At 38.2% G+C, this 24158-nt stretch overlaps 1 protein-coding gene and 1 pseudogene across 9 annotated transcripts in view; one reads left to right on the top strand and one right to left on the bottom strand.

Annotated features, from left to right (window-relative positions):
- ABI1 (abl interactor 1) overlaps nucleotides 1-24158 on the bottom strand; it is a 118357-nt gene that overhangs the window by 35204 nt on the left and 58995 nt on the right. The window lies entirely within an intron of this gene.
- Nucleotides 1904-2223, top strand: LOC131838140 (large ribosomal subunit protein eL42-like; annotated as a pseudogene).

Here is a 24158-nt window from a genome sequence, read left to right as displayed (position 1 = left end):
CAAAAGGACAAATATTACATGATTACAATTATATGAAGCACCTGGCATAGTCAAATTCATAAAACAAAGTAGGATTATGGTTGCTAGAGTCTGGAGGGAGAGGGTAATGGGAGGTACTGTTTAACAGATACAGACTTTCAATTTTGCAAGATGAAAAGAATTCTGAAAATCGGTTATACAGACTTTGAATGTACTTAACACTACAGAGCCTAACACTTAAAAATGGTTAAGATGGGGGGAGGGGGCATGTGCACTTGGCTGGCTCAGTTGGTAGAGCTTGCGACTCTTGATCTTACAGTTATGAGTTCGAGTTCTGTGTTGTGTGCAGAGATTACTTAAAAAATAAAATCTAGGGACGCCTGGGTGGCTCAGTTGGTTAAGCAGCTGCCTTCGGCTCAGGTCATGATCCCAGCGTCCTGGGATCGAGTCCCACATCGGGCTCCTTGCTCGCCGGGGAGCCTGCTTCTCCCTCTGCCTCTGCCTGCCATTCTGTCTGCCTGTGCTTGTTCTCTCCCTCTCTCTCTCTCTCTCTGATAAATAAATAAAATCTTTAAAAAAAAAAAAAATAAATAAAATAAAATCTAAAAAAAATTGGTTAAAATGGGAAATTTTATGTCCTATGTATTTTACAATTAAAAAAAGAACTAATCAACTCAGAACGATTTCTGACTATACCTCCTTAGTTCTTCCTGGTTCACACAGATCAAACAGCAGTTTGGTCACTGAAAATGGATGCCCCTAGGAAGAGACCATCTCCTCCTCTTTGCCACTTGGGATCTGTCCTGACCATTCCCAAACATGATGCTTCTTTCTTTCCTCTAATGGAAACCCCAAGCTGGCCTGATTGGTACATCCTCTGAATGTCAGCCTAGATAAAAGAAGGTCTTGGGAATTCTAACTTCATCCTGGTTCATCCACCTGAATTTTCTTGTTGGATTTCTGCGGTCTTAGATAATAAAGATAATGACCATTCAGTTAAGAAAATATACTCCTCACCAAGTCCCTTTTAATGAATCGTGTGGCCCAAAACAAGAGACATAATGGGGTCTCTGTAAGTGTAATAAAAATGCCCTTGTCCTTCTTCCATTGCAGACAAAAGGACTGGGTAAGAGTCAGGGATGACTGGGGAAAAGAGAGAAGTTAGCTACTGGTATGGGACACTCATTTTGTGAAGTGGAAGAATTCGGATACCTGTGGATTAAACACTTTAGACCTCACGAAGTAAGAAAGAGGGACAGTAGTGATCTCTGTCTTTGAAAATCACCCCTGGAGCTTTTTTCACAAAGGAAAATTCCCTGATGTAATTCTCCCACACACTGCAAGTGCGATAAATTGAACTGACTGCTGAGTCTGCCATACCCTGCTGTGCAGCTCTGATCACAACAGGACCACCATTCCCTTTAACCTCAAGGAAAAGTCTTTAGGAAGCAGCAGAGGGTGATCCTAGTTCCTGCTAGGAAAACACCTGCCCATACCGCCAAGGTGTCTTTCCTACTCCCCACCCCTACTCTTTTCTATAGCTATCATTTAGTCATTCCTAAGACCAGATAAATGCTACCTGGTTGATGGCACAGATAAACAGTGTAGACTGGATTGCTTGCCTTCAAGTAATTCTTCCAAAAACAATCATTAGACTCAATTTTTTGTACTGAACTGTGGCCTGTAAGACCTACCAGCTCTTCAGGAGGCAACACTGGAGAAACTCTCAGCCCGTACTCCTTCACTTCCACCTTATCTTGGGAAAAGAGGACAACTGTAAACACCACATTTGGCACCTTGGAGGTGGTCATAAGAAACCTTCAAGTGTTTAAGCACCACAAGGAGATCATGTAGTCTGCAGACAACTGCTCTTTCCAAAGTAAGGCTATTCTGCTTTTTCCATGCTAGTAGGGCTCTCACAAACATGGAGAACATTCCTAAAACCTGCTGGACTTTCTGCAAGAGGTGTGGCGAGCACCAACCCCACAAAGTGACACCATACAAGAAAGCAAAAATTCTCTTTATGCCCAGGGAAAGCAGCATTATGACAGGAAGCAGCATGGCTGGGCTGTGGTGGGCATTACTAAGCCAGTTTTCTGGAAAAATGCTAAAAACTACAAAGATTATGTTGAGGCTTGAATGCGTGTTGAGCCCAACTGCAGATGCAAGAGAATGCTGGCTATTAAGAGATGCAAGCACTCTGAACTGGGAGAAGATAAGAAGAGAAAGGGCCATGTGATCTAGTTCTAAGCTTCATATTAGTTATATTATGAAGACAAAAAAAACCTTGAGCCTATGTTCAAGAAGGAAAGTAAGGCTATTCTTAATTACTGGGGCGGGTGGGGGGGTCGGGGGCCCGCTGGGGTGTGCACAGTGTACCTCTCATGAGGATAACTGACTTGTTAATTATGTGCAGTCTGAGGCAGTTATCCCTAAAATGGCAGCCATCAAATTAGAAAAAGTGGTTTAAAATTTGTCCCTGATTTCAGCTGAGGAGATCAGTGGTATCACCTCAGCCCTGGGGCCATTCAGGTCTGTCTCAACTCACTAATCACTATTATTAGGGATTGACAGAATTACCCTAGACTTCCACTTTGCAGGCAAAGGCCAAATCCAGTTTGGCCTTTGGCAAAGCCACTTCAGGCAGACCCTGAAGGTTAATGGCACTTGTTCAGCTTCTAGGGTGTAAGACACTATGGAGCACAGCTGACGTCAATGTTGCAGTTTAGCCTCATCCTGCTACCCTGTTGATAGTATGTAACCTAATGTCTTATGAAATAAACTGAATGGCTCTGGTCCCAGCCTTTGTCAGACAAATTAGAGGGACCAATGAAGAGCATCATCATGGGAAATTCTACCAGAAGTCAAGCAATGTATAGAAATTAGGGACAAAAATTGTTGAAGGCAAATTATCCATTTTCCTTAATATTTATATATCTTGTAAGTGGAGCCATTGCCTCTTTTTGTTCCATAATATATTAAGTATATACAGCAAACAGCCATGAAGGATAAAAATGTCTCCCTCGGGAGTGACAGGCAGGTTCATTTACTATCTAGTACAATAAAGATGACAGGATTAACATCAGGCAGGCTACTTCCCATTATAAAAGTTGGGTTCCCTAACCTAGAGGGTTTTCTCCTGTAACACATAATACTGCAATACAGGAGAGGCATCACCACAGGCATCACTCAGCCCTCTTCACATCTCTATATGGAGCCTGGGCTTGGAAAACTAACACACATACCAACAATGGCTCTTGCTAATTTCATGAATAATAAAGTCCTAGGTCTATGACCCAGAAGTCTTTTATCTTCTACCACCATCTATGAAACTAAAGCAGGCTAAATTGCTAGCTTGCACAGATGGCAAATTCTCAGACCCTTCACAGTTCTTAAAAAAAAGCAAACCCATTTTTATTGTGAAACAGTTTATAGTCAAGCCAGTACCCTGGCTTCAGTAATTCTGAAGATTATCTGGTTACATGTTACAAATTGAATTTTTTTTTTTTTTTTTTTTAAGATTTTATTTATTTATTTGACAGAGAGAAATTACAAGTAAGCAGAGAGGCAGGCAGAGAGAGGAGGAAGCAGGCTCCCTGCTGAGCAGAGAGCCCGATGCGGGACTCGATCCCAGGACCCTGAGATCATGACCTGAGCCGAAGGCAGCGGCTTAACCCACTGAGCCACCCAGGCGCCCTACAAATTGAATTTAAAAAGCTACATTTTGGGGGCACCTGGGTGGCTCAGTGGGTTAAAGCCTCTGCCTTCAGCTCAGGTCATGATCTCAGGGTCCTGGGATTGAGCCCCACATCGGGCTCTCTGCTCAGCAGGGAGCCTGCTTCCTCCTCTCTCTCTGCCTGCCTCTTTCTGCCTGCCAGTGATCTCAAATAAATAAATAAAATCTTAAAAATAAAATAAAATCTTTTTAAAAAGATACATTTTTTTAATCGCCTCTACTTATCTTTTAAATTCTTTCTTTTTCTGCAGTTGGGTGGCTCAGGTGGTTAAGCGTCTGACTCTTGGTTGCAGCTCAGGCCATGACCTCAGGGATGGTGAGATCAAGCCCCACATTGGGCTTGGCACTCATCCAGGAGTATGCTTGACGATTCTCTCCCTCTGCTGCTCCCCCCACTCACACATGCACATGCTCCTTCTCTCTCCAAAATAAATAAATAAATCTTTTAAAAAATAAATAAACTGTTTCCTTTTCTAATAGCAGAAGTTTAATTAGTATAAATTTTAGCTAAATTCTGACTGACCTAGAATTAAGTCTGGGGATTCATAATTCCACAGAGAATACTGAGATTTCACTGAAGGGTAAAAAGAAAACATGGACCAACACTCACCTTGGTTTGTTCTTAACTCCCTAGACACTCATCTCTGTGTCCTTTGGGAGGTCACCTTACAGATGCAATGCCTCCACACTGCACCCTAGGTTCTCTCCACATTATAACCTCTCCTTGGCAAACTCATTCACATTCAAGTTTAAATTGCCACTTATAAACACATAAACCTTATCCTATACCTCTCCTTTGAGCTGCAGAATTGTACCCAAAAAAAGTGTAATTGGGCACCTGGTGGCTCAACCAGTTGAGCATCCAACTCTTGGTTTTAGCTCAGGTCACGATCCTGGGTCGTGAGTTCAAGTCTCCCATCAGGATTCACGCTGAGCAGAAGCAGAGTCTGCTTAAGATTCTCTTCCTCTGCCCCTCCCCCATCCCCATGTTCTCTCTCTAAATCTTTTTTTTAAAAAGTATAACATTCCCATCAGATAACATCAATGGTACCTCAAAATGACAGTACCCAAAATCAGACATAGTCTACCCAACTCTACTTCAATGTTCCTACAACAGTTCTCTATCTAAAGTTACTAAGTCAGACATCTAGCACTTAGTTCATATCCAGTATCACTAAATCTTGTCACATTTTCCTTTAAGAAGTGTTGGTGATCATGCTTAGCGAAATAAGTCAATCGGAGAAAGACAACTATCATATGATCTCCCTGATATGAGGAAGTAGAGATGCAACATGGGGGGTTAAGGGGATAGGAGAAGAATAAATGAAACAAGATGAGATTGGGAGGGAGACAAACCATAAATGACTCTTAATCTCACAAAACAAACTGAGGGTTGCTGGGGGGAGGGGGTTGGGAGAAGGGGGGTGGGGTTATGGACACTGGGGAGGGTGTGTGCTATGGTGAGTGCTGTGAAGTGTGTAAACCTGGTGATTCACATACCTTTACCCTGGGGGATAAAAATATATGTTTATTTTAAAAAAAAAAAAGAAGAAGTGTTGAGATGTGGACAAAAGGGAACCGCTGTGCACTGTTAGTGGGAATGCAAATGTAGAACAGTATGGAGGTTTCACAAAAAATTAGAAACTACCATATGATACAGTAATTCCACCTAAGTATTTATCTGAAGAAAATAAAAACACTAATTCAAAAATATACATGCACTCCCATGTTCACTGCAGCATTGTTTATAATATCCAAGATATGGGAGGGAAAAATCTAAGTCCATCAATGAATGAATGGATAAAGAAGTTGTGGTGTGTATATATATATATACATACGCACACACACATATACATACCACCACAATGGTATATTATACAATGGAGTACTTTTCAGCCATAAAAAAAGTATGAAGTACTGTCACTTGCAACAACATGAACAGACCTTGAGGATATTATGCTAAGTGAAATAAGACAAAGACAATACCATATGATCTCACTTTATACTTGGAATGTAAAAAACAAACAACAAGCCCACAGGTACAGGGAACAGATTAGTATTTGCCAGAGGCAGGGGCTCAGCAAAATGGGTTAAGGGAGTCAAAAGGTACAACTGACAATTATAAAATAAGTTAGTCGTGGGGATGTAATATGCAGCATGTGACTATCGTTAATAATACTTTATTGTATATCTGAAAGTTGCTAAGAGTAAATCTTAAACATCTTCATCACAAGAAAATAATTTTTGTTAACTATGTTTGGGGACAGATGTTAACTAGACTTATTGTGGTGATCACTTTGCAATATATGCAAATAGTGAATCATTGTGTTGCACAGCTGAAACTAACATGTCAATTTTACCTCAATTTAAAAACATACATGTATACAAACCAGAAATGTTTCCTTCTGTCTCCAACACCTTCATCCTAGTCAATCTACAGTATCATCTCTCACCTTAGTTACTGCAAAAGTTTCTAACTGATCCACTTGCAGTCAATCTATTCTCTTTCCAATCTGTTCTTTATGGTGTAACCATGGTTATCTTTACAAACACAGTAAACTTGAGAAAACAAAATGAAAAACTTTGAAGACATCTCACCTGCTTAAATCCTATTAAAAGAACATCACACGTGGTTCCCAGTCTTCACAGGAAAAAAAAATTCAAAATGGCTCAAGTCCTTTCCCTATTTCTCTCAAATATCATGGTTAACTCTCCTTAAAATAATCTTTTTTCACCCTCCCTTATACACTGCAGATATATTCAGGACACTATTTCAAATTACTTGAAGTTTTTTTCTGAGTCCACTCCCTCCCCAGTTTCCCAAGTAAGAATTAACAAAAGTCCAAATCACAACCCTTCCTGCAAGGCACAGCCCTCCATATGGCAGGGTGAGTGAATACCGCAGGTAGGAGGAGGGGAACAGACTTGGAACATTTGTGTAACAACAGCATGCATATGCTCACCAAGCCAAAGTTAGCTTTTTCAGGGAGACTAATTCCTTCTCACACTTGAATTTCCTTTCAGTTTTTTCATCTTTAGATATCAAAATAAGCAGTTTGATATAAAGGAAATTAGTTTTCAATAATAATATACTGGAGATAAAATTTAAGAGTTACCCTAGTTACCTAGTTACCCTAGTTACTGCAGCAATCCCTAGACCTATGAAGCATAGCTGAAAATTACACAAACACACAAAAATGAAATCAGAAAACCTAGGTTTGAACACTGGCTCTTTCAGGTACGAGTGGGATTTCACACAAGCTTTTTAGCTAAGATTCCATTTTGCTTATATAAAATGGGGATGGGATAACAGAATAATATTGCTTGATACAAAAAAGTATTTTAAAAAACTAACCAAATCAGAATCTTACTTAAAAAAACTAACCAAATCGGAATCTTACTTATCAAACTATCCAATCTACAACCCTGAAGTTAAGGCAAAGTATGTCTAAAATATTAATGTGAAAGGCGCCGGGGTGGCTCAGGTCATGATCTCAGGGTCCTGGGATCAAGTCCCGCATCGGGCTCTCTGCTCAGCAGGGAGCCTGCTTCCCTTCCTCTCTCTCTGCCTGCCTCTCCATCTACTTGTGATTTCTCTCTGTCAAATAAATAAATAAAATCTTTAAAAAATTGTTTAAAAATAAATAAATAAAATAAAATATTAATGTGAAAAAATGGACATACCACATTGTGTATTAGAACACTGAACCTGGAGTGAACTAAGTGCTAAGTGAACTAAGCCAAACACAGAAAGGCAAACACACAGAAGGAGATGGGGTGGGGAGGTGGAGGAAATGGAGAATCTAAAAAGCAGAATGCACAAAAACCAGAGTAGAAGATGGTTACCAGATTCTGGGAGTGGGGGAAATGGGAAGTTACTGGTTAAAGCCTACAAAGTTGCAGCTACACAGAATGAGTGAGCCTAGAGATCTAATGTATAGCATAATGACAACAGTTAATAACACAATATAAACACTAAAAATTTACAAAGAGTAAATTTCAAGTGCTCTCATAATACACAATAGGTAACTATGAGAAGAAGTTAATTAGCTTGACTGTAGTAATCATTGCACTATGTAGATGTACATCAAATCATGTTGTATGCCTTAAATATACACAATTTTTATTTAAAAAAAATAAAAAAAGAAAGATGATGAATGTGAATTATGTTCAAATCTCCAGTTTTGCCACTAGCAATGGTAGAATTTTACAGTATTCCTCAGATCAGTCTAATGAGCTTACAATTCTAGAAGTTCAAAACTCAGTGATCCGAAGGTAGTAGATAAGCCCTAAAGACTAAAACTGACTTGAAAGTAGATGTTACCGATGTGGCTATCAGTAGGACAAACTAGAGAAAAACCAGAAACCCAAAGAAAAGTTCTGATAAATGAAGATCATGTTTGATGATTCAGCACCTAAAGGAGTATCCAGTCAAAATAGAATGTACATGGAGATAAATTTGGAAGGAAAAGATAGAATGAACATGTTCAGAGGATCATCTATTAAGGGAAAAGTAAACTCCTGAAGACCTGATATATAATTCAAAGCTCAAAAAAACCAAGGAATTAAGTTCAACATAAGCAAATGACAATAAAACAGTTTAACAATTTCCTTGTCCAGTTTTGAAATTATGCAATGGTTTATAAAATTTTTAATTTTTTTAAAAGATTTTATTTATTTATCTGAGAGAGAGCAAGGGAGCAGGAGGAGAGGAAGTAGCAGGTGGAGAAGCAGACTCTGCACTGAGCAGGGAGCCTGATACAGGGCTTGATCCCTGAACTCTGGGATGATGACCTGAGTTGAAGGCAGATGCCCAACTACCTGAGCCACACAAGCACCCCTGTAGAAATTGTTTTAATTTGAAGAAAGTCTTCACAGTTTAAAAATAATTGTAATTTTATGAATATTTTATGTTGCATTTTTAGCACACAAAATCAAATTGTACAATGGGCCAGGAACAAGATATAGTTGCAACAGTTGACTACAAAGCAAGTAAAACCTTTGAATTTGAATAGAAGAGGCATAATCTAGAGCTAAGATAACACAAACAGAAAACTCTTTTGACAGACTCAATACAAGTACAAATAATATCAAGAGTTGTGAGAGAAACATGACAATGTGGAACATAAGATAATCAAGAGAAATGATCAGAACATTCTAAAAAACCATAACAAACTCTCCCCAATCAGTTATAAATAAGGGAAGAAATAAGGAAACAGTGAAATGGGAGTTTGAAAAATTAACCTGGAAAAAAAAAATTATGTGGCCTTCCAAGCCAAGTATAACACACACCCACTTGCTCACAACCAGACATTTCTCTCATTCCCCCAACCCCATCCAAAGAAGTATTGGTACCTAATCTTCCAAACAGATCTGCAACATCAATGACTCAAAAAAAAAAAAAAAAACCCAAGAGGTCTTTTATCGTTTCTAAGTATATACAGAAGGGCAAAACGGAAAGAATGACCAATGTAAGGTTAAAAAAAAAATGAGAAAGGGGGAGAAGTGACCTGCCCATTGAGGTTTATTATAAAGTCATACTGAGTAAGACTAATGGACAAATTCAACAGAAGAAGTGAACTCAGAAATAAGCTCATACTTAACTAGGAAACTTGGTACCGTACAGTGATGACATTAATAGGAAAGAATACATTATTCAAATGGGGCAACTAGTTTCCATATAGCAAGAAACACTAAAAACTGGATCCCTACTCACACTAAAGGAAAAAAAATCAATTCCAGATCCATTAAATGAAAATGCAAACAAGCAGCATATTTATATTTGAAATATTATACATAATATGAATGAATCACTATGAATGAACTATACATGAAGTACAGATACATCTTAGAAACATAATGCTTAATTTTTAAAAAGCAAGCAATGTTAGACTACATCTAGCATGAACCAATGTTTACTAAACCCAAACATAAAGTTAAATAATTGTCTAGGAACACATATTTATGTGATAAACTTTTCTGAAGGGCAAGGAAATTGGGAGTATGGATTGAAGCACACAGGTAGAAGAAACAGAACTGATCATTTTCTAGTTAACTTTGGTGGTGGATTCACAGGTGTTTGTTTTATTATTACAAATGTTGTAACATGCATTCCATTTATTCTTTTGACTGTATTAAGTATAATTTTTCAAAAGTCTTTAATCACACACAAAGTACTAAATAGAGCACAGAGAAAAAGATGATTAATATTCTTCAAGCAGCATCACGGAACTCCATTAAAGAAACCTCATTTTAGCCAGCCATATTTGGCAGACGAAAAAGAAGAAAGGAGGGTGGGGGACAGAGGAAAATCCAAGTGGAGGAAACAGCATAAGCAAGGCAAAGAGACATGAAAATACAATACCTGGTTAGACATATGAGAAAATTTTTAACAGCATGAATAAAAATAAGTTAAATCTGCTCTGATTAAAAGTTAACAAGGGAATACTAAAGAAATTAGAAAATCAAATCTGGCCATTTCTTTTTAAAGGGTCAAACAGGCCCTTTATAATATAAGCAGATCAGGAATTGAATGGGCAAAGTAAATTTTGTGGAAAGCAAAGGTTCTAATTAAAATATTCCAGAAGTGAGTATATTTAGAAAGGAAAACATTAATCTTTTAAAAACAAATGTTGAAATAAGACAAATTTTGTAAGTACACAAGGTTTTTTTTTTTTTTTTAAAGATTTTATTTATTTATTTGACAGAGAGAGATCACAAGTAGGCAGAGAGGCAGGCAGAGAGAGGAAGGGAAGCAGGCCCCTGCTGAGCAGAGAGCCCGATGTGGGACTCGATCCCAGGACCCTGAGATCATGACCTGAGCCGAAGGCAGTGGCTTAACCCACTGAGCCACCCAGACGCCCCTATTTTAAACTATTATATTGAAACAAGTTGTTTTAATTAAGTTCTCTATTCTTCCCCTTACCAAATCGGGGTGGGGGGGGGCGGCGGATAGAAAAACATGCTTTTTTTATAGGTCCTCAAAAAAAAAAAACAAACCAAAAAACCTAATTATCAAAAGACAGAAAGCTACTGCAGAAAAGTACAACACAGCAAAACTACTTAACATTTCACATATTTTCTACAGTATCATGTTGGAAGGTCTACTATCCTCACAATGGCCACTGCCAATACAGGGAGGGCATTATACATTTCAAGTAAAGAACCTCGTATATAAGTAAAGGCATGATAAATGTTTGCTGAAAGAATAACTACAGAATGAAAATCGAAACACTTTTGCCCTGAATAGAAAAGGGAGAGAAGTATAAAAGGGATAGAAAAAGTGTAAAAGAGTCCTGAGACAAGCCACACAGAGAAAGCCTTCAGCCAAGAAAGAAACAATCTTTGTTTGTTACTGCTATTTGGACCAGACTCTGGAAATGGCCCTATGCCCAAAATTCTGTGTTACAGAGCTTTGTTCAATAAGCTTGAAACAAGGTCTCAATCAACTGCAAAGTTAACTTGATTCAGAATGACCTATATATACACACTATAAAATAGAGCTATTTAGAAAAGATGAGCTGCAAAATAAGACTCTGGTACAAAAACATAATCTAAAACACTTGGATCAAAATTATCCTGAAATATTTTATCCTGGGAAAAACTGGATTTGTCACTAACACTTTGGCCCAGATCCAATTTTTCAGTACCACCCAATGACATTTTTCTGTCTCCTCTCCTCCTGCTTAAGAAAGTAAGATACAATGCAGAACACTACACATGGTGACTGATTATAAATCTACCTCAAAAAAAAATTTTTTGTGCTTAATTTACTGATGACCATTTTTGATCCAAATTAGGATCTGTGGCAAATATGAACTTTTAAGAGAACATTAGATCACAGTTTATCTTCCAAATACCAGGTCATGAATTTGTACTTATTCCCCTACCTACCACTCCTTACTAAAAATTAACTTTTTTTTTTTACTATTTCATAAGTGCCTCTCCCTTCTTAAAAAGATAATATATGTATTTAAAATTCTGCAGAAATGTCACGCATTATAGTCTAACAACTAAGAGCACAAGCTCAAGAACCTGACTGCATTGATTTAAAAGTAGACTCTACGGGACACCTGGGTGGCTCAGTTGGTTGGACGACTGCCTTCGGCTCAGGTCATGATCCCGGAGTCCTGGGATCGAGTCCCGCATCGGGCTCCCAGCTGCATGGGGAGTCTGCTTCTCCCTCTGACCTTCTCCTCGCTCATGCTCTCTCTCACTGTCTCTCTCTCTCAAATAAATAAATAAAATCTTTAAAAAAAAAAAAAAAAAGTAGACTCTACGTTTACTAGCTCTGTGACCTAGAGAAAGTGAGTTCAACTCTCCATGCCCTCAGTTTCTTACTGTACAAATGAGATACAAAAATAAAAAAATTTACCAACCTCACACAATTATTGTGAGGATGAAATGAGTTATTATACATAAAGGATGTTCAGCACTGTCTAGCATACAGAAAGAACTAAATGTTAGCTTTTATTGTTATTTTTATTACTCTGCTCCCCAATCCATATGCATGCATTTAACTGAGTTTACTAGACCTTAAACCAGTTAAAGCCTAAAGCTAAAAATAAACACAACTTTTGGGACGCCTGCGTGGCTCAGCTAGTGAAGTGTCTGCCTTCGGATCAGGTCATGATCCCAGGGTCCTGAAATCAAACCCTGCACTGGGCTCCCTGCTCAGTGGAGAGCCTCCTTCTCCCTCTCCGTCTGCTACTCCCACTACTTGGGCTCTCATACTCTTTTAAATAAATAAATTAAAACTTTAATAAATGAATGAATAAATAAAAAAAGAGGAACAAAGCTAAAAGCTGGATAACAGAGTCCGTGTCTATACACTAAATAGTGGACTTTCCCCCCTTTCCACTCACCATGCTCTCAAAATGCCAGCATTCCCTCATGAATGCAACTCTCATAAAAAATTAGAAAATTTGGGGCAGGAGGCGGGGGGAAAAAAAATAGAAAATTCTCCAAAACAGAAGTATAATGGCACAAGAACAGACTCCTACATACTGAAAATCTGCTGTGCCCCTGCTTAAAACCCAGTCACCCATCAAGTGAGAATCTGTCAGAGTTACTACTTAAGCATTTCAGTTCTTCATTCTTAATAGAAACAGCCAAGGATCTCTACATTATTTGAGTCCATATTTCATAAAGGGGAGGCAAAAACTTTAAAAAAAAAAAAAAAAAAGATTTTTCAGAGATCAGAAAAATACTTCAAAACAAGGATTTAGGGGCGCCTGGGTGGCTCAGTGGGTTAAGCCTCTGCCTTCGGTTCAGGTCACGATCTCAGGGTTCTGGGATCAAGCCCTACATTGGGCTCTCTGCTCAACGGGGGGCCTGCTTCTCCCTCTGCCTCTGCCTGCCTCTCTGTCTGCTTGTGATCTCTATCAAATAAATAAATAAAATCTTAAAAAAAGCAAACAAACAAGGATTTATATTATATGCAGGAGAATTCAACATAATCCATTACTAAGAATTTAACTTTTGAAAAAAGAACAAGAAAACTCTTAAAAATTAAAAAGAATAGTAAAAACTAAAATAAATAAGGGGTACCTGGGTGGCTCCGTGGGTTAAGCTGCTGCCTTCAGCTCAGGTCATGATCCCAGGGTCCTGGGATCGAGCCCCACATTGGGCTTTTTGCTGAGCAGGGAGCCTGCTCTCCTTCCTCTCTCTGCCTGCCTCTCTGCCTACTTTTGATCTCTGTCAAATAAATAAATAAAAATTTTTTAAAATAATAATAATAATAATAATAATAAGAGATAAAGTGGAGAGGCGCCTGGGTGGCTTAGTGGGTTAAAGCCTCTGCTTTAGGCTCAGGTCATGATCCCAGCATCCTGGGATTGAGCCCCGCATCGGGTTCTCTGCTCAGCAGGGAGCCTGCTTCCTCTCTCTCTCTCTCTCTGCCTGCCTCTCTGACTACTTGTGATCTCTGTCTGTCAAATAAATAAATTAAAAAAAAAAAATAGATATAGTGGAATTTATAGTTAAGTCTCCCAAAGAGATGGAAACTAAAAAGGAAAATAGCACTAAAGTATTAACACAAAAGGTCTAATATCTGAATAGAACATCTAGAAAAAAAGGATCGGAGAATATAATGGAAAAGAAATTATTAAATAACACTGTATCCCAAAAATATAGTAGCATCTCTCCAAGTGCCAGCACAACGTACACATCTTCCTCAACTGACAATGGGGTTATATCCTATTGAACCTATAAGCTGAAAATATTGTAAATCAAAAGTGCGTTTTATTCAAACAAAAGACCTCATGTATTACTGAACCAACCTATTAGTGCAGAAGCCTAGAAACAGGGGAAAAAAAAAACTTCCCTTCCAAATAACCTAACAAGCATTATAGCTTCACCTAGCCAAACTTAAACCTTCTTGGAACACCTGTATTAGCCTACATTTCATACAAAGCCATTTTATATCAAAGTCTTAAATATTTCATGTAATTTACTGAATACTCTATTGAAAGTAAAAGACAGAATGGCTTCATGGGTACATAATGGTCTTAAGTGTATCGAAGTTGTTTACCTTCCTGACAGAGCTGAGATGCCTGCTGCCCAGCATCACAGAAGAATATCGTACATCATATTACTAGACCAGGAAATGATCAAAATTCGAAGTACAGTTTCTACTGAATGCGTATCATTCTTACACTGTCATAAAGTCAAAAAATCTTAAGTCAACTGTCATAAGTAGGGGACCATATCTATTTTTAAAGACCAGTATCAAGTTATATATAGCCCTATGAAATTTCAAAATATCACAGCTAAAGACAAATATTCCAAAGGTTTCCAGAGAGAAAAAGGCAAGTTACACACAGAAGATCTAAAATCAGAGACATAGGGCACCTGGGTGGCTCAGTGAGCTGAGTGTCCAACTCTTGGTTTTGGTCAGGTCATGATCTCATGGGCCATGATGGGATAGAGCCTTAACACTGGGCTCCACACTCAGCCAAGGAGTCTGCTTAAAGATTCTCTCCCTCTGTCCCTCCCCCTCCTCTCTCTTTCTCTCTCAAATAAATAAATAAATCTTTAAAAATAAATAAGTAAAATAAAATCAGAGACACATCAGAAAGTTCAGTGACAATACTGCAACCTAGCAGAAATGGTCTACTGCCTTTAAAAGTTTGAGAGTAAATAGTCTACAACTAAGAGCAGTATAGTATAGCAATAAAGCAGATTTTTTTTTTAAGATTTTATATTTTTAAGTAATCTCTACACCAAATGTGGGGTTCAAACCCACAACCACAAGATTAAGAGTCACACACTCCACCAACTGAGCCAGTGAGGCATCCCAGTGATAAGCAGATTCTAAAACCAGACTGCATGGTTAAATAGCTATATGAACCTAAATAAGTCACATTAACTATTCGTGTATTAGTTTCTTTGTAAGATGGGACTGCTGTGAGGCTGAATTAAGTGGTCGGTGTTCACATGTATAAAAAGCCTGATACACAGCACTCACTACATGAGTGCTCTAGAGAGCAAGAATGGACTTAGAAAGGGGTAATCCAGAACCTGACTTTTCATTATAATCCTTTAGGTAACATCTGAATGGCTTTTAACCACATCTACATATTACTGAAAAGAAGTAGGAAATTGTGAAATGAGCTCAATGGTAACAGCTGGATACAGAATAATATCTATATACCCTTCGCTCAGATGAGACAGAAAATAACACTTACTTTTTTTTTTTTTTTTAAAGAGAACCACCTGACCAGATAATCAGAGTGGGTTCAGATTAAAATTTAAAAAGATAGTGTGTTGGTAAGAGTAAAATACAGTGTTCAATTAGATAAAATGTTTTTAATCTGACTTAACGGATCAGTTTACTCAACGATGAGATTCACTGAGGTTTTTTTTAGAAAAGCTAAATTAAAAGCACTTTAAATTCAAAAATAATAGGAAAATAGAAGTGACAGGATTTACATCTTATTAAAACTCATTAATACTTGGGACACTTGGGTGACTCAGTTGGTTAAGCGGCTGCCTTCGGCTCAGGTCATTGTTTCCACGGTTCTGGGATCAAGTCGGCCATCTGGCCCCTTGCTGGGCAGGGAGCCTGCTTCTCCCACTGCCCCTCCCCCAACTTGTGCTCGCTCGTTCTCTCTCTCTCTCTCTCTGACAAATGGATAAATAAAATTTAAAAAAAAATTTTTTTTTAAACTCATTAATACCTTGCTAATACAAAGAATGGCAACTGGGGCAATATGGCAGATTAGATAACCTGAAAACTCTCCCACTACAAACTATCTAAATATCCTTAACAGACCATGACAGCATCTTTTAAAAATTGATAGGAAAAAAAAAAAAATCATAGCCCAATGCTAAAGAGAGTAAAGAAAATCCTAGAAGGGGAAGAAGGAAGGACTAAAACCCAGAGCCGAAACATGAAAGAAGCTACTCTATAGAGACTTGCTAGCTTCTAAAAAGGGGGCTTGGACTTTTATGCCAAATGGGAACAAAATATAAGGCCTCAGTTTGCTGAAGGTGGGAAGGCAGAACTCACATGGCAAAGGGAAGACTTTGCATATATGATTAAGTTAAGGGTCTTGAGCACAAAGATTACCTGAGATTTCTGAGGTGGGCTCCTATAATGAGAAAGGTCTTTAAAATGGAAAGAGAGAGCCAGGAGAGTTAATGCTGATCAGAGAGTAACTGCCATGTGAAATGACTCAACTGGCCATTTCTGGCTGGAAGATGGAAGAGGCCACCAGCCAAGAAATGCAGGGGGTTTCTAAAAGCTGAAAAAGGGTAAGAGAGGGGCACCTGGGTGGCTCAGTGGGTTAAAAAGTCTCTGCCTTCGGCTCAGGTCATGGTCCCAGGGTCCTGGGATCAAGCCCCACGTCGGGCTCTCTGCGAGGCAGGGAGTCTGCTTCCCCGCCCCCGCCTGCCTCTCTCTGCCTACTTGTGATCTCTGTCAAATAAATAATAAAATAATAAAAATAAAATAATAAAAATAATAAAAAAAAAACTTAAAAATAAAAGGATAAGAGAACAGATTCTCCCACTGAATGTCCAGAAGGAACACAGCCTGGTCCACATGTCAATTTTGGCTCAGTGAAACCCATTTCCGACTTCTGACCTCTGTAACTATAAGGATAGTGAAGTTACATGATTTTAAGCCACTAAGTTTGTGGTAATTTGTCACAGCAGCTACAGAACGAACACACACACACACACACACACACACACACACACACGCGGTGGGATGGGGAGGGGCAGCAGTTGTCCTAGGAAGTGAAATGTGTTCCTCTGAAGTCTTTAACTTCAAAACAGTCCAGTACTGATGGTATCCCTAACAAAACCAGGAGTATATCTTCAATTTATCTTATCAACGTATTCCTCTTACACTAGACAGATCTCAAAGATGAGACCTTAAGAGGGACTCACAATCAAAATTTATAAAGCTTGTAAGGAAATAATTGACCATAACCAAGAAACAAAATACTCATGCACACACATACATACACACACAAAGGACTCTGAAGAATGTTAATCCAAAGAGAATGTTAATCTAGAAAAAGAGGGAAAAAAACAAAACAGATAACATGAATACAAAGTACAACAAAATAATGACTCATCTGAATACAAATATATCACAAACTACATTAAGTATAAATGCAATGAATGCCCCAGTTAAAAGAAGTATCACACTATGATTTTTAAAATCCAGTTATACTTAGATGAGACAAGCTTAAAAAAACAAAACAGGAAAAAGCTGAAAGTTTTAAAAAGACAGAAAAGATACATTCTATATGTTAATATGTACTATATTAAGACAAAGCAAACTATAATCAAAAAGGATTCCTAGAGACAGTCTTTTCTTCTGTAATAACAATGTTTTATCAAAAATAGTTTTAACTAATTGAAATACTCAATGAAGGTTTTATAATTTACATTTTCCTCTTCAAAAAGAACAAACCAAAAGCATTAGAGGAAGATTACATGCCAAGCTTGGTAAGGGGACAGTTTTAGAAAAAAAGAACACGTGCAACTGCACATAAAACTGCAGGTGGCTAGAAAGGAAACCAGCTAAAAAGAAAAAATAATCTAAAAAAAGGCTTAGAACAGTGATTCTGACTGCCTTCACTGGATTTTCAAATTATTTCAGAGCTCAAACTGAGAGCTAAAATGTGCACAATTTGTTTTTAACCAAGAGGGTTATTTTAGAAGTAAGTTCTGCCATAATTAAATATACTTACTTATTTCTTAGAAGTTCTCAAATACCAGCAGCAAATCAGAAACCAAAGAAATTTTAAATACAATGTGATCTTAATAACAAAATATAACAAGGTAAATTATCACTGATTAGTTGAAATATAAATTCCTATAACAATAAGTTTTACTGTCTCTTACAAAATATTTTTAGGGATGTTATGTCTGATGTACATGCCAGGTCTTTTACAGGTTTCCTCGATCTTTGAAGATTACTATAGATTTATAAGTCTCAAAACTTGAGAAACTTAGAACAAGATTTAAAATGTAAACAAAAATTTCCTTGAAAAAATAAAGACACAGGGTGGCTCAGTCAGTTAAGTGTCTGCCTTCAGCTCAGGTCATAACCTCAGAGTTCTGGGATTGAGTCCCACATCAGGCTCCCTGCTAAGCAGGGAGTCTGCTTCTCCCTCTGACCTTCCCCCCCTCACACTCTCATAGACAGACAGATAGATAGATGATAGATAAAATGCCCATAATTGACACATTCTACAAATGAGCTGGCCTATAATTTTCAAAAGTATCAAGGCCAGGGAAAGCAAAGGAGGACTGAGGAACTATTCCAGATTGAAGACGACTAAGGAGGCATGATTAACATAAATCCTTCTCAACTGGATCCTTTTCTTACAAAGCTATTGAAACAACTGGGAAATTTAAATGTAATTTGAGGAATAGATGGTGGCATGTATCAATGTTAATCACCTGATTCTGGTGACTGAACTGTGGCTACGCTGTAGAATATACCTGTGTCTACAAAATATACACCGAAGTATTCAGGGGTGATAAGTGAGCAGCATACCAGCAAGTTATCCTCAAACTGTTCAAAACAAAAATTTCTTTGTCCTATACTTACAACTTTCCTGTAAATTGAAAATCACCCCCCAAAATGTTTTTTAATTTAAGTAAATTCTACCCCCCCAACATGGGACTCAAACCCATACCCTGAGATCAAGAGTTGCACATTCTACCAACTGAGCCAGGTAGCTGCCACTTAGCCTCCACAAATGCCTTAAGTAATCTTTATGGTTCAGTCATAAAAATGAGAATAGAATTTTTTTTTTTAGTGCACTAATTCAGGGGCATTTAGTGATCAGTGTTCCATTAATCTATGAAGGAACACAACCGACTAAGATTTCTCTAAAAAGAGAATATACTGATTTTTTTCATCAATGAAACTTAAAAAGGGAATGATCCCATTCCAAAATGACAAATTCTAGGGACGCCTGGGTGGCTCAGTTGGTTGGACGACTGCCTTCGGCTCAGGTCATGATCCCGGAGTCCAGAGATCGAGTCCAACATCGGGCTCCTAGCTCCATGCGGAGTCTGCTTCTCCCTCTGACCTTCTCCTTGCTCATGCTCTCTCTCACTGTCTCTCTCTCAAATAAATAAATAAATAAAATCTTCAAAATGACAAATTCTAATGGCCCTAAATTCTCTTCATCACATTCCTCTAAAGAAATTCTAGGACCGGGGTGCCTGGGTGGCTAAGTGGGTTAAAAGTCTCTGCCTTCGGCTCAGGTCATGATCCCAGGATCCTGGGATCAAGCCCCGAATCCGGCTCTCTGCTCAGCTGCTACCTCGTCTCTCTCTGCCTGCTTCTCTGCCTCCTTGTGATTTCCGTCTGTCAAATAAATAAAATCTTAAAAAGAAAGAAAGAAATTCTAGGACCTTCCGTTCTAATTTCCTTCCCTTTTATTTGTTGAATAAATGGATACATACATGCTAGGCACTGAGAATATAGTAATGTTCATAACAAACTCCTGTAGAAGGCACATACTGAATAACAGGAAAAATAACTTTAATTCTAATGATAACTAGTATGAAGGGAAATATACGATGTTATACAAAGAGTTAACAGGAAACTCTAATAATACATGTGCAGGTGGAGGTAGGACAGAAAGGGGCATTAGAGATAAACCACCCTTTCAGAGTACCTAGCGTTTAAAAAAAAAAAAAAAAAAAGAATACTAACATTAAGACTTCAAGGTTGAGTGGGAGTTAGCCAGGTGAAACATATCTGTAACAATGCATGCCAGGACAATGACATGGCAGAGAGCATTTAGTATCCCTGGAACTTAAAAGTCCATAAAGGGTTTGTAGTAAGCGATGAAGTGGCGGGGGGTGGAGGGCCTAGGTGCCAAGCCTTTAAAGATTCTTAAATGGCACTAGAAAGAAACTAAGAATCTTTTCCCTCCAGTCACAGATTTTTCAAACCTTGTTTATTGTTCAATCTTAACTTCAAGTCCCCTTATACACAGAAACTCAATACATAATATAAACGAAAGTAGCAACGTCTCATCTAAAGAGGAAATAGGGTACTTAAGAACTACATGAGTCGAGCCTATTTAACAAAGTAAGGGCAAAGGAAAAAACAGGCAACTATTGAAAAGAAAACATTACCAAAATAATATATGCTGGGTCACAGCAGACTTCCAATTAGAATCTGATTAAATAATCCAATTAAAATAATTCAAAAAGCACTTATGTACAAAGGAACTAAACACAAGGAATCATGAGTGATAGGGGAATACAACAGAAGATACAGGAACTCGTAGCAGCAGGAGCTATACCCCTAAATCCAAAAGGGTAAGGGGCAGGAGAGATAACCACAATTTGGAAGAGAAAGTCACATAGAGAAGACCACCCTGAAGGGAGAAATGATCTGTCTTGGGACACAGCCAACCCACATGGAACAAACCAGGGAAGTAAATATTCTGAGCTTACCTTCCTTACTGCTTCCTATCTTCCTGTGTTCCACACTGGCTGCACCCACTCTGAAGCCTGAAGTCACAGATGCCCACTGACATAATCCATACAGGTAAGCCTCCCAAGAGCAAAGACCAGGGCGGGAAGAGAGTAGATTAGGAAGATCAAACAGAAGTTATCTGTCATGTAGAACTATGCACAGAGGTATTAGGAAAGATCAAACCTAGCCTTCTGGGGCTTAAAAAAAAAAAAAAAAAAAAAGGTTTCCCTGAGCAGAACAATTAACATGAAACTTAATGAATGCGCAAAGTTAGCAGACAAAGGAAGTAGGGGAGACAGACATTCCAAGCATAGGGACTAGCCACTATAAAGGTATACTGCTTCAAGAGTACATCAATTAGGATGTCTGAAGCACAGAGGCAAGAAAGGAAGAGGAATAAAGCTAGAGAGGCAAGGAGAGACAAGATCATGCTTGCATCAATACCATGATATACAAACTAGCCTTTATCCTGAAGGCAGAATTTAAGGACTGACATGGTATCATCTGACAGGGGTGGGTGTGGGTTTTAATAGAAGTAACAGACATATATATATTCTTTAATGGTAGAAGTACATTCTCTCTTATTTCTTGGTTGAATAGCTCTTGCCTAGTCAATTCATAAAAACTGCCAAGCAGAGTAGGAGTGTGAAAAAGAATGAAAACACTACTAATATCTAATTACATGTTCTAAGTCATTTCAGCCTTTTTTTTTTTTTTTCCGGTACTTCCCCACACTTTGACTTTTTCGGGGAATAGGGAGACAAAAACATTGTTAGTGACCACATTAAATAATTTATTTAAGGGTCACCTGGGTGGCTTAGCTGGTTAAGCTCTGATTCTTGATTTTGGCTCAAGTCATGACCTCACGGTCATGAGACTGAGCTCCACTTTGGGCTCTGCACTAAAGCACAGTCTGCTCAAGTTGTGCATGCTCTCTCTACCTATATAAATAAAATTTTTTAAAAATAATAATTTATTTAAGAATCTAACCAAAGTACTGGTAATTCAAAATTTACACTAGGGTATATTCGTGTTCCGATGAAGTGGAGAATTATTTTTTTTAAGATTTTATTTTTAAGTAATCTCTACACCTAACATGGGGCTCAACCTTACAATCCCGAGATCAAGTCAGATGCTCTTACCAACTGAGCCAGTCAGGTTCTAAAAACAACTTTGGCAACTCCACCATCTTTGCAAAGAATTATATATTTTCAGAAATGCCACACTGGTAATTCAAAAATTTGAGGATCTACTCCTTGCCAGCCCAATGGGAGACACACTATTTTGTGATGCACAAAACAGATAAGGTTCCTGTCATCAATACACTTACCTGTAATAGAGGGAGCATTTGTAAGTAAATATACAAATAAACATAATTACAAATTTGTTATGTGCTACAAACAAAAGCAACAAGGATGAGGTTTAAATGAAATAAGCTATTTGATTTAGAACAAAGATATTACTGCTGCTCCTTGCAAAAGCAACATCTATGGGGTGACAGAGACAAAAAATCAAATCACAGTGGACTGCAACACCATGAGATGACAGATCCAAGATCCTGGGCTGGGAACTGTCAAGAGAAGGTATGGTAAGGAAAATTTTTGTACAATGGGAAAAAACAATCATGCTTGCATGTTGATTAGATGGGGGGGTGGTACAGAGTAGTTGCATGGAACAGAAAGAATGGATGACAGATATGATGACTAATAATACCGACATTTTATATACAAGTGTTCAGCTAAATGCTTTATGTACAGTTCTTTATTTAATCTCTAAGGTCAGCACAACTGTCCCAAAATTAATAATGAGAAAACTAAACTCAAAGAAGTTAGGTAATCTGCATACACTGTACAATGGCAGAATTAAGATTCAAACCCAAGTCTTTATGACTCCAAAACACACCATACCACATGGCTCTATCCATTCAATAAATACTTTTCAAATCATTTTTTTTCCCCTTAAATCACTTCTTTTAAAAGAAAAAAAAATTTTTTTTCCTTTTTTAAAGTAATCTCCATGCCCAGTGTAAGGCTCAAACTCACTTTTAACCTCAGAGTTGAGGTTAAAAGTCACATGCTCTACTGACTGAGCTAGCCAGGACACCCCACAAACCACTTAAGTGCCAGTTACTATGCACTGAAGAGTAGAGATGCTCTTTTGAGAGAGACAAAGGGGAAACAGACGTCTATACCTCAAGTCATTGACAAAATGGAGGAACAAGTTAGATGGCGTAGCACAAAGAGGCAGTAAGTCTACCCTGGGCTAATCAGTGAAGACTTCCGATGGTGCTTGTTAGGCAGAAGAGAGACACAACACAGTTAATTCCAAGTAAGACAGACAGATATGGTAAGGCAAACAGGCACAAATTTACGTGCTGTGTTTGCAACACTTCAAGAAGTTGAGCATGGCAGGAATGCGTTGAGAGCTGGAAGAGACGAGATCGAAAAGCCTTTTATATCATGCTGTGGAATGTAAAGTTGAAACTAAAGAAAGTGAAAAACCATTTCCAGGCTTTGAAATAAGATCAGGCTACTGTGAAGACTCAAACTAATTACAAGGTTCAAGCTGTAGCCTGGTGAACAGCTTACAGACAACCAAAATAGCCTAAGATCTGGAAGGACACTCCCAAACTAGCTATATAAAAATGAAGATGGAAGACGGAGGAGTTCCAAAGCCTCTTTTTTTTTTTTTTTTTTTTTTTTTGAAAAAAGGTAGTCCTAACTCTAAGTGAGATGAGAACAGTTCTTTCTTTGTTAATTAGGACAAAACAAAAAAGTGGTTGAGCCCAAATGTGTGATCAATAGGGAGGCGACTAGAGAACAACTTCCTCAATACCACGAACAGTGGTACCTGTGGCAGAAGATGGGTTTGGATAATTCTTTTCTCCAAAAAGCATCCTGAATAGAGGCAGGATAAGCCTGCTGTTTACCATGAAAGCAAGAAGAAAGTTTCCAATCTCCAAAAAAAAAAGTCTTCCTTTTGCTTTACGGGCTTAATTACATCAGTCAGCCATCTGACAATGGCTCAGGAAGACTGATAACTCTTTTTCTGCTAAGCATGTTGCTCAATTCAGAAGCTGTACAGTTCCAGCACTAAGCGGATACGACAAGCAAAAAGAAGCAAGAAGATACTATCTACTCTTGTAACATAACACAAGCCATTATTCAGCCTCATCAATGAAACCAAATCAAAGGGAAAGGAAGTATAATTTAGAACTTCAGATTTATTTTTCCAAGCTGACCTCCAGGTACAAGCCCCATTCCAAACATTCTGCCGCACACCCTGGTCACCCAGAATAAGACATCTCTGCATCCGATGCAGTTACGTCAGACTGGAGTGCATCTGCACTCCGTGTCACACAGTAAGTGCACAAACTGCTTTCAAAACCCAACTTAAATATCACTCCCTCGATGCCACCCAAACTATATGCCTACACAACTTTTTATTATTTCCATGCATTGTATTTAATAGTAAAAT

This window comes from Mustela lutreola, chromosome 8, assembly GCF_030435805.1.
Source record: "Mustela lutreola isolate mMusLut2 chromosome 8, mMusLut2.pri, whole genome shotgun sequence".
Lineage (NCBI taxonomy): Eukaryota > Metazoa > Chordata > Mammalia > Carnivora > Mustelidae > Mustela > Mustela lutreola.
This window is presented reverse-complemented; position numbering and strand designations above follow the sequence as displayed.